This window comes from Oncorhynchus nerka, linkage group LG28 (assembly GCF_034236695.1).
Source record: "Oncorhynchus nerka isolate Pitt River linkage group LG28, Oner_Uvic_2.0, whole genome shotgun sequence".
NCBI lineage: Eukaryota > Metazoa > Chordata > Actinopteri > Salmoniformes > Salmonidae > Oncorhynchus > Oncorhynchus nerka.
In genome coordinates this window covers 72,253,523-72,272,124 of record NC_088423.1, presented here as the reverse complement: position 1 = coordinate 72,272,124, position 18,602 = coordinate 72,253,523, and the positions used below count along the sequence as shown (strand labels likewise).

The window sequence follows — 18,602 nt, the reverse complement described above, 5'->3', positions numbered from 1 at the left end:
TATCAGAGTAGAGTATAATAAAGGTGAGGGTTCAGATGGAGGCAGGTAAACATGACTCACCGGGAAGAGAAAAAACAGCCGATACAGTCAATGAGCTACCTTATCTTAATCACTTCTACGGCTGAGGAAAAAAGGACAGCAAAAACTAAAGTATATGACCAGATCAAAGGTCATCATTACAGTGTGTTGTCAGGTACTGCAGGTCAGTTGAGAATGGTATTTGAGTACCGCTGATCAATGTTTGATATTTGTAATTTCAGTCGACTTCTATGGACAAAAGATGCCAGACTCTCAAGTTTGAGTGTAATTGTAACTGGACGAGAGAGTGTGCTATATTTCACCACTGGGGGCAGAGTTTGCTAGTTCCACCGGTCTGCACTCTACTCTGTTTCACAACGGGGAGGGGCTTCTTTCTTCACCTTTGCCCATGTGAAGAGCATGCCATCAGCTGTTTGGAGGTATTGATCAGAGGTAGAGGGATAACGTGTTTGCAAATAAAACCATACCTCCCCTGGGCCCCTTTATACAGATAGTGAATGCACTGTAGATAGCATTTCTCTCTGACTTGTCTCTACATAAAACACAGGTTCAAAGCAATGGAGGGTCATCTATGTCAATCTACAATATAGTGACATTAGTATCTTCACAATGCCACTTTGTGGTCTATCTACTGTTGTAGTAATGGAGTAACAGAATAATACAAAGCACCATATTAACAATCATATCATATTGTTTTTAGATTATTAGGAAAGAAATGTGAAACAAAGCAGTGGACAGTAAAGTCCAACATGTATTTTTCACTTTGAGTATCCAAAAATGGACAGAGATCTCATATTAATGTCCTTCATTTTTAATAGAGTAAATTCCCAGACATCTATAAAAATGGACATCTGGGTTGAAGAAGTAAAAAATAATAATAACATGAGCCAAATCCTTTGTGTGCAAGAAATCAATAGTCTGTCTTACATTATAACTGAACAATAATCAATAGTCTGTCTTGTATTATAACTGAACAAATTGAGCATTCTAATGTTAACATTACCTCCACATCAGCGGAGGCTGCTGAGGGGAGGACGGCTCATAATAATAGCTGGAATGGAACAAATCCAATGGTATCAACCACATGGAAACCACATCGTTGATGTGTTTGATACCATTCCATTGACTCCATTCCAGACATTATTATGAGCCATCCTCCCCTCAGCAGCCTCCACTGCTCCACATGGCAGAGACGATATGATGATGACAAGTTCATACAGTCTACAGTGCATTCAATACACTAGCAAACTTCTCAGCTCCCCCACTGACATACCATAGTCATACTGGGGCCATTTTACCCTTCCTGGGCTGGGACACTTCCTGGCCATCTGCAGAGGAGTCAGATGTGCGAATCTGCAGAATATTCTGGACCTTCAGTATGTGAGACATTGTGTGTAGGCTAAAGGATAGGAGAGTGAGGAGTTTGGAAAGAACGAAAGACATAGAGAAATGTGAACGTGGCCATATGATTTTTACAAATTATAACAAATTATATGTCAGACCACATATGAGCTTTTCCAGGAGCGATATCCATCATGCTTTGGTGTAATGGGATTTCCTGGGTGAGCAGCTCTCCTTCCCTGAATGTCACGCTAGGCCGCAGGTCAGACCTCCCCTGGCAGTGGCTCTCTCTCTCATGCTGCAGCTTTGTTAAGGTGATTGATAGCTCATAAAACCTGTCAGTCACAGCAGGACGAAGGCAGAATGGTCCTTGGTGCCCTGTAAAATTATATCTGGTCCAGATAAAAAATTACCCTCAAATTTAGATTATCTTGCTAAAGCATTCTAGTGTTCACAACTTGTATTACACAAAACAAATCACACCCCTTCACTTGTTACGGCCTGAATTTAAAATTGATCACATTTAGATTTTTTTTGCTGGATACACAATACCCTATAATGTCAAAGTGGAATATGACTTTCAAAATGTGTAATAATTAATACATTTTTAAAATCTGAAATGTCATGAGTCAATACTTATTCAATCCCTTTTGTTATGGCAAGCTTAAATAAGTTCAAGACTAAACATTTGCTTAACAAGTCACATAATAAGATGCATGTACAGTAATAGTGTTGAACATGATTTTTGAATCACTACTTCATTGCTGTACACCGCACATACAGTTAGGCAGTGAATTTCAAACACAGATTCAACCACAAAGACCAGGGAGGTTTTCCAATGCCTCACCAAGAAGGGCACCTATTGGTAGATGGGTACAAAAAACAAAACAGACATTGAATATCCTTTTGAGTATGGTGAAATTATTAATTACACTTTGGATGATGTATTAATACACCCAGTCACTACAAAAATACAGGTGTCCTTCCTAACTCAGTTGCCGGAGAGGAAAGAAACCACTCCAGAATATCATCATGGGGCCAATGGTGACTTTAAAAACAAGTTACAGAGTTTAATGGCTGTGATAAGAGAAGACTGAGGATGGATCAACAACATTGTAGTTACGCCACAATTCTAAGCTAATTGACAAAGTGAAAAGAAGGAAGCCTGTACATAATAAAAAACACTCAAAAACATGTATCCTGTTTGCAACAAGGCACTAATGTAATATTGCAAAAAATGTAGCAAAGCAATTATCTTTTTGTCCTGAATACAAAGTGTTATATTTTGGGCAAATCCAATACAGCACATTAATGATTACCACTTTCCATATTTCCAAGCATAGTGGTGGTTGCATCATGTTATGGGTATGCTTGTAATCATCAAGGACTGAGGCGTTTTCAGGATAAAAAAGGAACAGCACAATAACCTAAAACACAATGCCAAATCTACACTGGATTTGCTTACCAAGAAGAGAGTGATTGTTCCTGAGTGGCATAGTTATAGTTTTGACTTAAATCTACTTGATCTGACAATGGTTGTCTTGCAATGATCAACAACGAATTTGACAGAGCTTGAAGAATTTTGAAAAGAATAATGGGCAAATGTTCCACAATCCAGGTGTGGAAAGCTCTTAGAGTATTAACTCGGGTGTGTGATTACTTAGGGAAATTATATTAGGAAGGTGTTCTTAATGTTTTGTAAATTCAGTGTACATATACATATTTGGATTTAGAACATACAGTTGAAGTCAGAAGTTTACATACACCTTAGCCAAATACATTCAAACTCAGTTTTTCACAATTCCTGACATTTAATCCTAGTAAAAATTCCCTGTCTTAGGTCAGTTAGGATCACCACTTTATTTTAAGAATGTGAAATGTCAGAATAATAGTAGAGAGAATTATTTATTTCAGTTTTTATTTCTTTCATCACATTCACAGTGGGTCAGAAGTTTACATACACTCAATTAGTATTTGGTGACATTGCCTTTAAATGGTTTAACTTGGTTCAAACGTTTTGGGTAGCCTTCCACAAACTTCCCACAATAAGTTGGGTGAATTTTGGCCCATTCCTCCATACAGAGCTGATGTAACCTAGTCAGGTTTGTAGGCCTCCTTGCTCGCACACACTTTTTCAGTTCTGCCCACAAATGTTCTATGGTATTGAGGTCAGGGCTTTGATGGTCACTCCAATACCTTGACTTTGTTGTCCTTAAAACTTTTTAGGGATCCCTTCACCCCCATTCCCGCTCGGATCGCTTTAACGGGATTGATTTGACAACATCCAGTGAAATTGCCGTGCGCCAAATTCAAAAACAGAAATACTTACAATAAGAATTCATTAAACGTACAAGTGTTATACATCAAAATACAGCTTAACTTCTTGTTCATGAAGCCACAGTGTCAGATTTCAAAAAGGCTTTACGGCGAAAGCAGACCATGCGATTATCTGAGGACAGCGCCCCACAAACAAACACAAGAAAATCATATTTCAACCAGCCAGGGGCGACACAAAAATCAGAAATATCGATATAAATCATGCCTTACCTTTGAAGATCTTATGTTGGCATGCCAAAATGTCCCAGAAACATCACAAATGGTTATTTTGTTCGATACATTTCTTCTTTATATTCCCAAAATATCAATTTATTTGGCGCATTTGATTCAGAAACACACCGGTTTCAACTCGCCCAACATGCCTACAAAGTATCTAATAAGTTACCTGTAAACTTGGTCCAAACATTTCAAACAACTTTCCTAATCCAACCTTAGGTATCCTAAAACGTAAATAATCGATAAAACTGTGTTCAATACCGGACAAAAACAAAGCATGTTCCAGGTCGCGCGCACCAAAAGACTAGAGTCCACCTGGAGTGACACATGGAAAGAACAGGGCTACTTCTTATTTTCTCAAAAGAAAAACATCAACCAATTTCTAAAGACTGTAGGAACTGCCATAGGAACTGCAAGCAAATTCCTACTAAAAAGAGCTTCCCATAGAAAACTAATAGAAAACACATTGACCTCAAAAAAAAATTCCCTGGATGGATTGTGCTCGGGGTTTCGCCTGCCAAATCAGTTCTGCTATACTCACAGACATTATTCCGTTTTAGAAACTTCAGAGTGTTTTATATCCAAATATACTAATAATATGCAAATCCTAGCTTCTGGGCCTGAGTAGCAGGCAGTTTACTTTGGGCATGCTTTTCATCCGGACGTCAAAATACTGCCCCCGAGCCTTTAAGCCATTTTGCCACACACAACTTTGGAAGTATGCTTGGGGTCATTGTCCATTTGGAAGACCCATTTGCGGCCAAGATTTAACTTCCTGACTGATGTCTTGAGATGTTGCTTCAATATATACATATAATTTTCCTACCTCATGATGCCATCTATTTTGTGAAGTGCACCAGTCCCTCCTGCAAGCAAAGCACCCCCACAACATGATGCTGCCACCCCAGTGCTTCACGTTGGGATGGTGTTCTTCGGCTTGTAAGCCTCCCCCTTTTTTTCTCCAAACATAACGATGGTCATTATGGCCAAACAGTTCTATTTTTGTTTCATCAACCCAGAGGACATTTCTCCAAAAAGTACAATCTTTGTCCCCATGTGCAGTTGCAAACCGGTCTAGATTTTTTTATAGCGGTTCTGGAGCAGTGGCTTCTTTCTTGCAGAGCGGCCTTTCAGGTTATGTCGATATAGGTCTCGTTTTACTGTGGATATAGATACTTGTGTACCTGTTTCCTCCAGCATCTTCACAAGGTCCTTTGCTGTTGTTCTGGGATTGATTTGCACTTTTCGCACCAAAGTACGTTAATCTCTAGGAGACAGAACGCATCTCCTTCTTGAGCTGTATGATGGCTGCATGGTCCCATGGTGTTTATATTTGAGTACTATTGTTTGTACAGATGAACCTGGTACCTTCAGGTGTCTGGAAATTGCTCTCAAGGATGAACCAGACTTGTGGAGGTCTACAATTTTATTTCTGAGGACTTGGCTGATTTCTTTTGATTTTCCCACGATGTCAAGCAAACAGGCACTGCATTTGAAGGTAGGCCTTGAAATATATCCACAGGTACACCTCCAATTGACTCAAATTATGTCAATTAGCCTATCAGAAGCTTCTAAAGCCATGACATCATTTTCTGGAATTTTCCAAGCTGTTTAAAGGCACAGTCAACTTAGTGTATGTAAACATCTGACCCACTGGAATTGTGATACAGTGAAATAATTTGTCTGTTAACAATTGTTGGAAAAATTACTTGCGTTATGCATAAAGTAGATGTCCTAACCGACTTGCCAAAACTATAGTTTGTTAACAAGAAATTTGTGAAGTGGTTGAAAAAGGAGTTTTAATGTGGAAAAAGTCAAGGGGTCTGAATACTTTCCGAATGCACTATATGTATGTATGTATGTATGTATGTATGTATGTATGTATGTATGTATGTATGTATGTATGTATAATCCCACTGGCTATTGTCTATTTCACGTTGGTAATTTCATCGAAATGACATGTAAACAACGTTGGTTCAACAAGTGGGTACACAGTGCGATGTTATCTATAGTACGCCTGGATAGCAAATCAGTAGCTACATTTGTTTGGATCCATCACAACCCAATGTCACAATAAACAGAAATGTTTCACTATAAAGAGAATGAATGCAGTTTAAGATTTTTTATTGGACGCTATGTCCGATGGAGGGCAAGGAGACGAAAAACGCTGCTCCTCACTCTGACCAGCAGGGAGAGACAGAGTACAGAGTATCAGTCAAGACTCAGCTCTATACAGAGGCCACTGAGACACACAGGCTGAATAAAACTGACACTCACTGGCTCACACACTTTTGGTTTTGAGTATTTATACAGCACAGAGAACTATGTCTAAGAGAAAACGTCTTTACGTGAAGACCAAAGTGACTTAGGATCCTTGTTCAACATACTCCCGTTATATTAGAGAGAGAATTAGGTACTGCGGACTATGCTGATCTATGAGGTGAAACTCTTGTCAAAATCTGCGAATTTACTCTCTACATGTGTGTTGGAGGTAGTTCTGCCTGTCCGTCTATCTGGAGAGAGGTCTGATTGATGAAAGATAGGCAGCAACATTTCAGGCCTGTGATTTGGGAGGGTAAAGTGTGGAGAGCAGCAGAATTGGTCTTGGCCACAACTCTGCACAGTCAGTCACACTGTTGAAGAGTAATGCAGGTTGGACTATTAAGCTAACATAAATAAATAATGGCACCGGCACCTCTAAGTGAGTGGGAGTCGGAAACTTTTAGCAGTGCATTTCTAATTTCCTTGTCAGGGTGAGTCAAATGAAATCAACTTTTGATCTGAATCATTTGCTTGGATGGCTGGCTAAGATGTACAATGCAGACACACACGCACAGGCACGGCAGGGCACTTGGCTGGAAAGTTTACCTACGTCTCCTGGGTGAGACAGGGTCAGAGGACTTTAAATCAATGAGGTCTCTCTCTCCAGCTGGCCTGAGCTACTAGAACCCCCCCTGAAACAGGGAAGTGATTTACACTGACCTGTAGGGAACGGCTGTTACAGTCAAATCTGTGTCTGAACTGTGACCAGGTGACAATTCAAAGAGCCGGCAAGAAGGTCCTAAAGATCAGACAAACACATCAGCCATATAATACGTTCAGAATGACTCCATTTTAAATGTAAAACATTTGGGCATTCATTTCTACCATATCTTCACACCTAGAAAGGGCTAATATTATATTTCTTTGCACACAGCAACATTCCTGCTGAAGCCCTCTAATAGGAGCAGAATAACTGGACTATATGAGAGATGGGAGCAGGTGCAGGTACTGAGGTAGGGACTCCGGCATTCAAAAGCACTGTGACATTCCCTGGCCATTTATTACAGCTTGGGAAGAAAATACCACTATCCCCCAGCCCCAATCACTCATGTTGCCCCCCTCTAACCCACTCCACAACATTCACACATCACTGTCTGCCTGTCACTGCCACTGTGACCTCTGTTCTCTGAGCAATGCCCAGTCTGACCCACACTCGCCTAAATAATTAATGTTATTCTTGAATTACAATGGAGTTATTCCTGTACTTATTACCCCATAGCAGAGAGAGGGGCCATGCACCAGGCCAGGTATGACTGGTTCAAATGGCAGCTATGTTGATGCATTCCGAAGAGAAATTTCAATGGGGCATGAAAAAAAATATATATTAAAAATGCTGGTTTAAATGATGGTATGATTTCAGTGGTCTGTCCAGCTAACGGTTGAGATGTTTGTCTAAGTGAACCTGCCTGTACTGATAAGAACCCATCCCCCCATCTGAATACCAACCCCATGCAGAAATACCCCCAGAGACCAGCATGTTCCCCATTAGAAAAAAATGAAAGTACAGTCTTTGTAGTTTTATTCCAAAAAGGGGGGTGAAATAAAAAAGCAGCAGAAATGGGTTATAAAAGCATGGCAGGCATATGATTTAGTGAGGCAATAAAAATGAAAAGGTGGCCATTCATCATAGCGGCTAGCTCACCGGGAGAGGGGCTGTCACAGACACGCCAAGTCCGGGAGCCGGTTCCGACAGAGCCCCCAATCACCCCCAAAACCTGCTTGGCCCGATGGCTTTTCCAGACGAGTACAGATGGACGGCGGGTGGAGTGCTGGGTCCCTGGCCCTGTTCGCCATCACCATGGTGCTGAGAGAGGAGAGGAGGCAGGGAGAGGGTGTAATGATGTAATGCATTGTGATTAACAGAATATAACCAAACAACACAAGGAACAATGCCAGCAGTGGGAGAATGGGGTTGTGCCAAAAATCTCCCCCCTGCCAGACGCCCCCATCCCTGTAATTTCCTTAGTTTTGTGGCTAGTGTCAAATACTTTCTGTGGCACACATCAGGGTCAAATACTTTCTATAGAACAAACTTCACGTCAGGATAGGCCTCTTTAAGGAATACCTAGGATAGGATAAAGTAATCCCTCTCACCCCCCCCCTTAAAAGATTTAGATGCACTACTGTTCCACTGGATGTCATAAGGTGAATGCACCAATTTGTAAGTCGCTCTGGATAAGAGCGTCTGCTAAATGACTTAAATGCAACCGAAATTAATAATTAATGTATGCGTGTTATATTAAACATAGAGGGAGTAAAATGTTGGCAAGCAATAAACATTTCAGAACAACTATGGCTGAATTATTATCCTTACACTTTCAAAAATACTAGTCAAATAAGCCATGGGAGAGATGACGAATTTTGACAAAAGAGATTTATTTATAGACTAATACAAATCAGTAGCGGATTTAGGTACGGGCGACATGGGCGGGCGCTGAAGCGGGGTTCGCCCAGGGCGCCAAACAAGCTAGAACCGCCACATACACTTGAAACAAATAGCCAAACCGAAAACTGCAGACACAAATGCTTTCTGCTACAAAGATCAGTGAAATGTAGGCTAAACTGACAATGGAGTGAAGAGCAGAATACTCAACTAGCAAGCAAGTCGCAGCAATGAAGAACGCGAGGGGGGGGGGGGGGTCTGGCAGGGGGAGATTTTCGGCACAACACCTGGAGGAGTGTTTTGGTGCTCTAAACATTTGAATGAGGGCCTCTGAGAGGACAGAATATATGTATTATATAGATTAACCTACCTGCTGCCTGTCTCACTCTAATCCAGTAAACCTACCAATGTAAACTGCTGTGCACATGGGCGAAAACACAGAAGTGTGGCCTAATGCATGTTCAATATTGGATCTTCTTACAAGTGAATTCCTCCCAAATATTTGATTGACATTAAACCTGAGAATGTATTGCCAGGTCTAGTGCTTCTTTCAGTGTATAATCAACCACATTCGGAAAACCTGGTTACTGGACTCGATCATTCTAAACATAAAGCCTATCTAAAATTCGAACGACAGAGGTATCGTGCAATATATCGATAATTAACACATAACTCAGCGATTATCTTTAGCGCCACAACATCCATGTAAAATTGCTACTGAACAATCAACAGCGCCTGGAGCGTGCACCTCTTTTTTTCCTTCTATTTTCTCCCGCGCTTAGGCATTGCCTTGCGCTGTAGTCACCCGACGGCAGGTGATGTACTTAGTTAACTCAATAAAATGAATTCAGTAGTGATGGGCATTCCGAGTCTTTTCACTGAGCTCGCTCATTTGGCTCCGTTCAGCTAAAATAGACATCCATTTAGCTCCCAAACAGGTCTTCGTTCAGTAGCGCTTAAAAATAGCCTACCTAAAACCATGAAGAAATTGCAAATCTATAATCTAAAGTGTTCAATTGCCTGTCATTATGTCAGATCGTGACATGTGAGTTTAAAAAAAATGTACCTGACCAAATGATTAGATGACTTCAACAATAAATATGGATTAAAAATGAATGCACTGCAAAAATGTGTGTGAACCAAAAACAGGTTATTTCCTCACTATCTGTTGTCCCTGCAGTGAGGAATTACAATCTTCAGAGAATCATTTGTATTATTTTATCTGTCTGACTCTGGAGCTCAAAAAGCAGTTGTTGGATATGCAAATCAGAGGGCCAAATGATTGGCTCTTTCACAGATGCGATTCGGTTCCCGACGTTCACCAAAAAGAGCCGCCCAAGAACAGCCGCTCGTTCGCTAACGGCCAATTACTATCATTCAGTAACAACATGGTGATGAAAACAGGCTAGATAGCTCTCTAAATTTGTTAACCATGACAAAGACATGTTGGACATTCATTAAACGGTATGTAGACTGTATTTTATGCTGCATTTTGTTTACTAAAACTATGAATTATGAGGGGCTACTTATCATTCACATGTAGGCTAATGCATACACTACCATTCAAACGTTTGGGGTCACTTAGAAATGTCATTGTTTTTGAAAGAAAATAAAAAAAATTGTCCAATAAAATAACATCAAATTGATCAGGAATACAGTGTAGACATTGTTAATGTTGTAAATGACTGCTGTAGCTGGAAACGGCAGTTTTTCTATGAAATATCTACATAGGCGTACAGAGGCCCATTATCAGAAACCATCAATCCTGTGTTGGCCAGTTTTATTGCTTCTTTAATCAGAACAACAGTTTTCAGCTGTGCTAACATAATTGCAAGAGGGTTTTCTAATGATCAATTAGCCTTTTGAAATGATAAACTTGGATTAGCTAACACAATGTGCCATTGGAATACAGGAGTGATGGTTGCTGATATTGGGCCTCTGTACGCTTATGTAGATATTCCATAAAAAATCATCAGTTTCTCGCTACAATAGTCATTTACAACATTAACAATGTCTACACTGTATTTCTGATAAATTGGATGTTATTTTAATGGAGGAAAAATGTGATTTTATTTCAAAAACAAGAACATTTCTAAGTGACTCCAAACTTTTGAACAGTAGTGTATATTAACGTTACATTGTTGTGGTTATAACCACAGGCTGGTAAATATATATTTCACCTCAAATTCCCATTAATTTAAGACCAGTTGCAGTATATGTCTCATGAAAGGAAGCAAAACATCTTGGTAGGCCTAGCGGAGTGTCTGTGTCCATGCCTGGGTGCCATCTCTCTCAGTCAACTCTAGCTAATCTCAGTCTAGGATTAAAATACAGGTGAACATTCTATGCATACTTTGTTACACAACCTGGACTCAGGGGTAGACATAACATAGTACATGCAAATTCTGGACACTCCAATTAGTATGATATGTTAAGTTTCGTATGGTATGTATTCATTCGTCCGTCATCCATTTCTTATGATATGTTATGAATTACAATTTGTATGATATGTTACGAATTGCAAATCATACAATATGTTACGAATTTGCAAAACTTATGACATGTTAAGAATTCCAATTTGTTGTGGCTGACATTAGCTAGGTGGCTGGGTGGCTAATGCTAACTTTAGCAAGGTGGCTAACGTTAGCAAGGTTAGGGATTAAGGTTAGGGTTAGGGGAAGCGTTAGCTAACTTGCTAAGTAGTAGCAAAGAAGCAAAAGATTTGTTAGTAGTTGCAAAGTTGCTAATTAGTTAAAATGCTAAAGTTGTCCTTGATAAGATGCTAACACGCAACCGTCGGATTGCTAAACGTTCACGTTATATGCCCACCTGCCCCCACCCCGTCCAACCAACCAACGAACCAACCACCCACCCTACCTAACCTTCTGTCTTATGTAATCATACCAAACGTAACATATCATTTGAATCTCCCAGATTTACATTTACTATATTACATCTAATCTATGAGACCAGACTGCGTTACAGTAATATTTGTTTCCAGATTCACGAGTTAGATAGCTGGGCCACAAGTCCAGCGTTGTTAATGTTCTTTGTAAGACAGATGAACATACAATTTGAGTGAAATACATAGGCCTCTTGATGTGATAGTGCCATGGTAGTAAATAGTTCATCCCCAGTTATCAAACACTCATTCGAGTTTCTTCATGAGAGAGGGTAGAGAGATGAGCAACAATCTCCATACATAAATCCATTGTTCCCCCAAATAGGCCTACCTCCAACCAAAGCACAGTATGCTCTCATGTTGACTGGTTCTGTTAGAGTGATTATACCCATATGTAATATGCTTTAAAGTTGCAGGGTCATGGTGTCACACACATATCTAAAATAGGTCTGTGAGTGCTGTTCATTAAGTCCTATAAACTTGAGTTCACTACATGAGGGCGGAACAGACTGCTGGCAGCACAAGGTCATGAATGTTTCCAGTGGAGAGATTCCCTCGCTCCTCTCTGTCTGTCAGAAGTGGTAAAGTAGGTCTTTCTGCGGTCTCCTGAAGATGCTTTCATATGCCACTCTGCGTGTTTTTACCATCTCTTTTGTTAAGCCCACAGGAAATCCAATATCCTAAACACTGTTGTTTGTCTTCTGGGTTCCATCTTCATTATCTTGTTAACTTTCATTTGGCCTCCTTTTATTCATTCTGCCATGTTTACTTACTGAGGAGCCCTTAAAAGAAGTTATCGGAAAAAATGTGGTTTGAATGAACACACACATCTCACTTTTAAGTTTCCTCTGCCTTTCCTGTGAAAATGTGCAACACCTTTGTGAGAGATGTGTGTCCACAACTGATAATAAAAGGGAAAACACATGCTGACTTCTCTGAAGAATGATAAAAACAACTCCCTCTATCCAAGGCCCTCTGTGAGCCAGCCCTTTTAATTAAAACCACTTGTTCCAAAACTTGTACTTAATGTTTCCCATTAGTCATGTTTGAGGGATTACAGACAGCTCCAATGAAAGTCAAGGATGAAATGGAAAACACAGATGTGCGAACAATGCAGCTTGTTTTATTGCCATCACAGTTGTTTAGTAATTATGAAAAATTAGCTACGATTGACAAGGTTTCCTAATTCCTTCCGCAATTAAAGATGACTTCTCTCTGGAAAAGAAGAGGGTTACCCAGGTCATGGACAAGGGGTGTTAGGATTTAAACATTATACTTTGTAAAAAGAAAAAGCTTCAGTTTCTCTTCTTTTTTTCTTTTTCTTTCTTTATGTTTTGCTTTCATCCATTTGATTGAATGTTTTCTTCCAGTACTGTCTTCAGTGTTAATTAATGCTGACATTTACTTCCCCAATACTTGCCCATATGACCCATCAGTTATGACTCAATGTAAGTAGAAACAGAGTTAACATGAAATGTCACCCTTTATGAAAAGACTCCATGATCACACACACAGTAAAAGACGATCTGTATTAAACGTGGCTGTTCTTAACTGACGTATTCAGTGGGATGTTTACCATTTTGCCTTAATTCAAGTCAACAGGCAGAGGGACATAAAAGGGAGAAGTGCTAAGAAACAGTTTAATTGCATCATCTGGCCAGTGAATCACTTTCATGTGGGCAGCATGCTTATGAGGGCTCACTATCAGGTTTAGCATTCTTTGCTAGGTCTGTGTGCATTGTGGATTGTTAGTGTGACCTGTGACACTTGACCTCTGGGCGATTCCCCCATTCGTGCATTCCTCCTTGGTTCTTCCCCAAATCTTTGAAGACAGAGGTGAGGGCAAGCAGAATTGCTTCTACCCCCTCCCTCATTATCACGTGCCCTCATCTGGAGCATTGCGTCCACACATGCTGAACTTGGCAGAGGATCAGTGAATCTGAGAGTCATGCCTGTACATTAATTAGGCTGTCCACGTACACATGGCTATGCTAGGTATATGTCTTTAATTATGTAGCCCGTCTTTGACCTTTTCGGAGATACTTCTTTTTTACAAGTAGTTTAGATGAAGTCCCACTGAGATTCATAAAATACACATGAAGTGATGCATCAGCAATGTGATTCAGCATTTAAAATGCAGAGAGGTATTATTCAACATAAGCAGGGAGAAAAACACTAATCTCAGGTGCTTGCCGCTGAGGAGAGCGAGTGGAAGAAGTGAGGGATGGAACAGTAATTCATTTTCATACTGATCCCTGTGCCAGGGAAGGGGAAAAAGCAATGACCAGTAATGGGCTGGTTGTAGCCATACTATGATTATTAAGAACTGTTACTGATAACACATATATCACTGCATTGACAGCCATAATCAACTCTCCCTCTCTGTTTGTGCATTAACATCCTCCCGTTCCCCCACACTCAAGAGGAAGCTGATTTGTAGACAAGGAAGAGAACAGAAAATGAAAAAAAAAACAAGATATATTATTCCTTGCAAGGGGTTCGGAACAAGGAATGAAAGTAATTATTTTTGCTTTTCAAGATTTAGTCATATTTATGGGGCATTACTGTACGAGCGGGCTGTTTAATGTTATTTGCAGAAAGCACACATTGTTCGCATCAAGCATAGGAAAGCTGAAGGCACAGCCATCTGAGCCGTGACCTCACGGCTGCAGCACTCAGCTCCACGGAGCAAATGGGGTTCAGCGTTTGTGCAAGCTACACACAATTAATAATGGAACCAGGTTTCAAACTTGACAACTGTTTGGACCGCCATTTCTCCTGGATCCTTTTGTGTGAGGGAGCCTGAGGCACCAGAACACCCCCTGGCCAGGGGGCCCAGATTTGAGGCAATAACCCAATCCATCCATGTTGTGGTGAGGTAGAGGAGGGGAGACAGAATAGACCTCTCTCACCCACTTATGTCGCATTGCATCCGATAGGAGAGGCTGGCTCTGTGCAGATCAGTGGGCCTATTAGAGGTCAAGTTCAGGTACCATATTTTTCTTCACGATCATATCTAGCAGCAGGGGTGTTCCTTTACAGAGTTTGCCTGTTGAGTATGTTTGTGGTTAATGTTCTACTGTATGTCCATATTATCTGTGTGTAATTGTGTTTCCATTCGTGTTGTTTGCTGCTGAGAGCCAGACAGTCAGTTGGTACCTCTAGTGGTATTCAGATGAGGTTGAAAGGTGAGGAATGACAAGTAGATTTTTTTTTATTCTATTCTAAATTATATCATGTTATATTAGGTCTCACAGTGTAGAATGGTGGGGTGGAACAGTCCTTTCCAGCCCTGACTTGAGTGCAAAGAGTAACTGCTGACTCCTGGGACCCACTTACAACTAAGACGTGTTGTGCTTTTATCCCGCCTGGCCAAATGTGAACTAAATAAAAAGGATGGAAAATGGCTGCTCTCTGGGCTGTACCCTTGGTCCCTGGCTCTTTGTTAAAACCATATCTCTGCTGCTCCATTGCCCCTAGCTACATTAAATCCCATTAAATTCACGTCATTAAAGCAGCCCTCACTGCTCCTCGCAGCAGCCCTAATGCTGGGCCTCTCAAGGACAGAGCGGTAATGAGGGTGGACTGGATTTAACCTTGAAAAGTACAGGTTTTCATTTCCAAATCAATAACAAATGGTTCAAAACCGCCACTAGATCCAGGCTATAATTTTCAAGCATTAATTGTGAGGATTATGTTTCTCCTGCAGTGAGAAGGTAATTTAACTTTAATCTGCAGTGTACATATTGCATTTACCATCTAGCATCTCTCTTTCTCTCTTTCTCTCACAAGATAGGAATTGACAACTTGCACATTTTCTATATCAGTGAGTGCATGTGTACAGTTTGCTGTGCAGGCGGGATAGCTTAGGGAGATTGGATTTCAAAGAGTCATTATACTGTGTGTAAACAATTAGGTGATCTGTGCAATTTTCTAAAGTGAAGCCAAACAGCGGCAGTGTTGCCTTCAAGTTATTTCTCCTCCATGTGAGATTGCAGTCTAGTGTCGTCATTCACACTAAAGAGGTGACATTCTGAAATCTCCATCAGATCCATTTGATTCAGACTCAGACAGTCACCTGCTGTGAAAAAGTGGTAAATGGTGAATTATGAATGAATATTTGGATGATGGCAGGGGGAAAGAAAGAATACCTGAGAAAAGAGAGAAGTGGTTCTTCTCTCTCCTCATGGCTGTAGCTCATATAACCCTCTCCATAGTGGGGGCTGTCTCCTCGTGTGATCCTATGGAAAGCATTAATTTGTCCTGGGGTGATAATTTCTGCTCAACATGTTCATAATGTGAAATATTGGATCTCGTCCTGAGATGGGGGCTGGGGGCTGGGTGATCACGGCAGCTTAATTTTTAAAAAAAACTTTAAAAATCCCCCTCTTAAATGAGGCTTTATTAAATTACACAGCTCACACTGTGGGAGTAGGGTGCAGGCAGTGCCAGCACAGTGTAAAAAGAGCTTTGCGGGATAATTAAATAAAATTAATAAAAACCCTCAGCCAGCGCATGGTGAGGAGATTGGGAAGGAGGGAAACCCAACGGCCATCTTTACATGCTCAGCTTCTGTTTCATTCTCTCTAATTTGGGTCCTGGGGAATGGGCCATGTAGAATGAGTAAAAATGGGAAGGGGAGAGATTGTCTACAAGATGTAGCTGGCTGTAAATGGAGACAGACACATATGTTCACTTAGGTTCTCATACGCAAACGCACAACACCTACAATACGAAACAATTGGTACTTGAGTTTTATGTTCAGATGCTACTGTGAAAATTGTGCCCAAAGGCAGAGAATCCCTTCACATCAAAGAATATTCTGCAATATTCTTTGTATGAAAATAATGTAGTATAGACATTTGAACTGTCCACTTTGTGGTCCTGGTCCCCTTCTCCTACTCCTCTGTGTCGGGTACAGAGCATTCGCAAAGTATTCAGACTACTTCACTTTTTACACATTTTGTTACGTCACAGCCTTATTGTAAAATTGTTTAAATTGTTTATTCTCCTCATCAATCTACACACAATACCCCATAATGACAAGGCAAAAACATATTTGTACAAATGTAAAAAAAAGATATAAAAAATATTACATTTACACAAGTATTCAGACCCTTTACTCAGTACATGTTTGAAGCACCTTTGGCAGCAATTACAACCTCGAGTCTTCTTGGGTATGACGCTACAAGCTTGGCACACCTTTATTTGGGGAGCTTCTCCCATTCTTCTCTGCAGATCGTCTCAAGCTCTTTCAGGTTGGATGGGGAGTGTCGCTGCACAGCTATTTTCAGGTCCCTCCAGACATGTTCGATCGTGTTCAAGTCCGGGCTCTGGCTGGGCCAGAGGACATTCACTCCTGCGTTGTCTTGGCTGTGTGCTTTGGGTCGTTGTCCTGTTGGAAGGTGAACCTTCACCCCAGTCTGAGATCCTGAGCACTCTGGAGGCAGTTTTCATGAAGGATCTCTGTACATTGCTCCGTTCATCTTTCCCCCAATGCTGACTAGTCTCCCAGTCCCTGAAACGGAAAAACATCCCCACAGCATGATGCTGCACCCACCATGCTTCGCTGTAGGGATGGTATTGGCCAGGTGATGAGCGATGTCTGGTTTCTTCCAGACATGGTGCTTGGCATTCAGGCCAAAGAGCTCAATCTTAGATTCATTAGACCAGAGAATATTATGGTCTGGGGTGCCTTTTGCCAAACTCCAAGCGGGCTGTCATGTGCCTTTTACTGAGGAGAGGCTTCCGTCTGGCCACTCTACTATAAAGGCCTGATTGGTGGAGTGCTGCAGAGATGGTTGTCCTTCTGTAAGGTTCTCCCATCTCCACAGAGGAAGTCTGGAGCTCTGTCAGAGTGACCATTGGGTTCTTGGTCACCACCCTGACCAAGGCCCTTCTCCCCCGATTGCTCAGTTTGACCGGGCGGCCAGCTCTAGCAAGAGTCTTGGTGGTTCCAAACCTCTTCCATTTACAAATGATGGAGGCCATTGTGTTTTAGGGACCTTCAATGCTGCAGAAATGTTCTGGTACCCTTCCCCAGATCTGTGCCTCGACACAATCCTGTCTCGGACCTCTACGGACAATTCCTTCAACTTCATGGCTTTAAATTTGCAAAATGTTTTTTTTAAATAGTTTTGCTTTATCATTATGGGGTGTTGTGTGTAGATTGATTAGGAAAGAGTTTTACCTAATTGATTTTAGAATAAGGCTGTTACATAAAAAAATGTGGGAAAAGCAAGGGGATCTGAATACTTTCTGAATGCACTGTATCTTAGAGCACCTCATGTTGTAAATGATCCTAACCCCTGACCCTGCCATTGAGAGGTCTGGTGAGCAGTAGAATTATAACTCTCTGCCCAGTCCAGAGTGAGTATCTGTCCTGAGAGCATGTGGAGGACTTGTCTGATCTTCTTCCTGTATGATAGGCAAAGCAGCCAGACTCCTCACTTGTGACTGCATTTTCTCCTTTAATAGGAAGCTAATTCAGGGATGTATCCCTGGGAGCATTGCTGACATTTATTGTGTTGTTATTGCTGGAACCCAAGGTTTGTCTTAGTCAGGGGAGAAGGCCCTGATGTCATTTGGCATGTTCCCTGTATGTGAAAGGCTTAATTGAGTGTGTAACGTGGCTAATTGGAGCAGTGATATATTACCATTGTTGGGAAAATCTCAACAGAGTCACATTTGTCTTATTTGGCAGAAAGTGAGATTGACGTTTCCTTGCTACTTACAGTAAGTACGTGGACAGGGCTTTCTCATTCTTTTTCTGTCACATATCGAGAATTTGCATTTCCTGTTCTGTGTGGAATCTCCCTCACTGGTTGGTTCCCATTGAGGTTGAGATCTACGCTGGACTTTTTCTTTTCCCCCGCTGGCTTTCTGTCAAATCAAATCAAATTTATTTATATAGCCCTTCGTACATCAGCTGATATCTCAAAGTGCTGTACAGAAACCCAGCCTAAAACCCCAAACAGCAAGCAATGCAGGTTTAGAAGCACGGTGGCTAGGAAAAACTCCCTAGAAAGGCCAAAACCTAGGAAGAAACCTAGAGAGGAACCA

At 41.1% G+C, this 18,602-nt stretch overlaps 1 long non-coding RNA gene across 1 annotated transcript in view; it reads left to right on the top strand.

The window, feature by feature from the left end:
• The first annotated feature begins 9,966 nt into the window (after window positions 1–9,966).
• Window positions 9,967–18,602, top strand: part of LOC135565533 (uncharacterized) — a 56,134-nt gene continuing 47,498 nt past the window's right edge. Inside the window, exon 1 of the long non-coding RNA XR_010461646.1 lies at window positions 9,967–10,102. This is a non-coding gene — a long non-coding RNA (uncharacterized LOC135565533). The remainder of the gene's footprint in view (window positions 10,103–18,602) is intronic.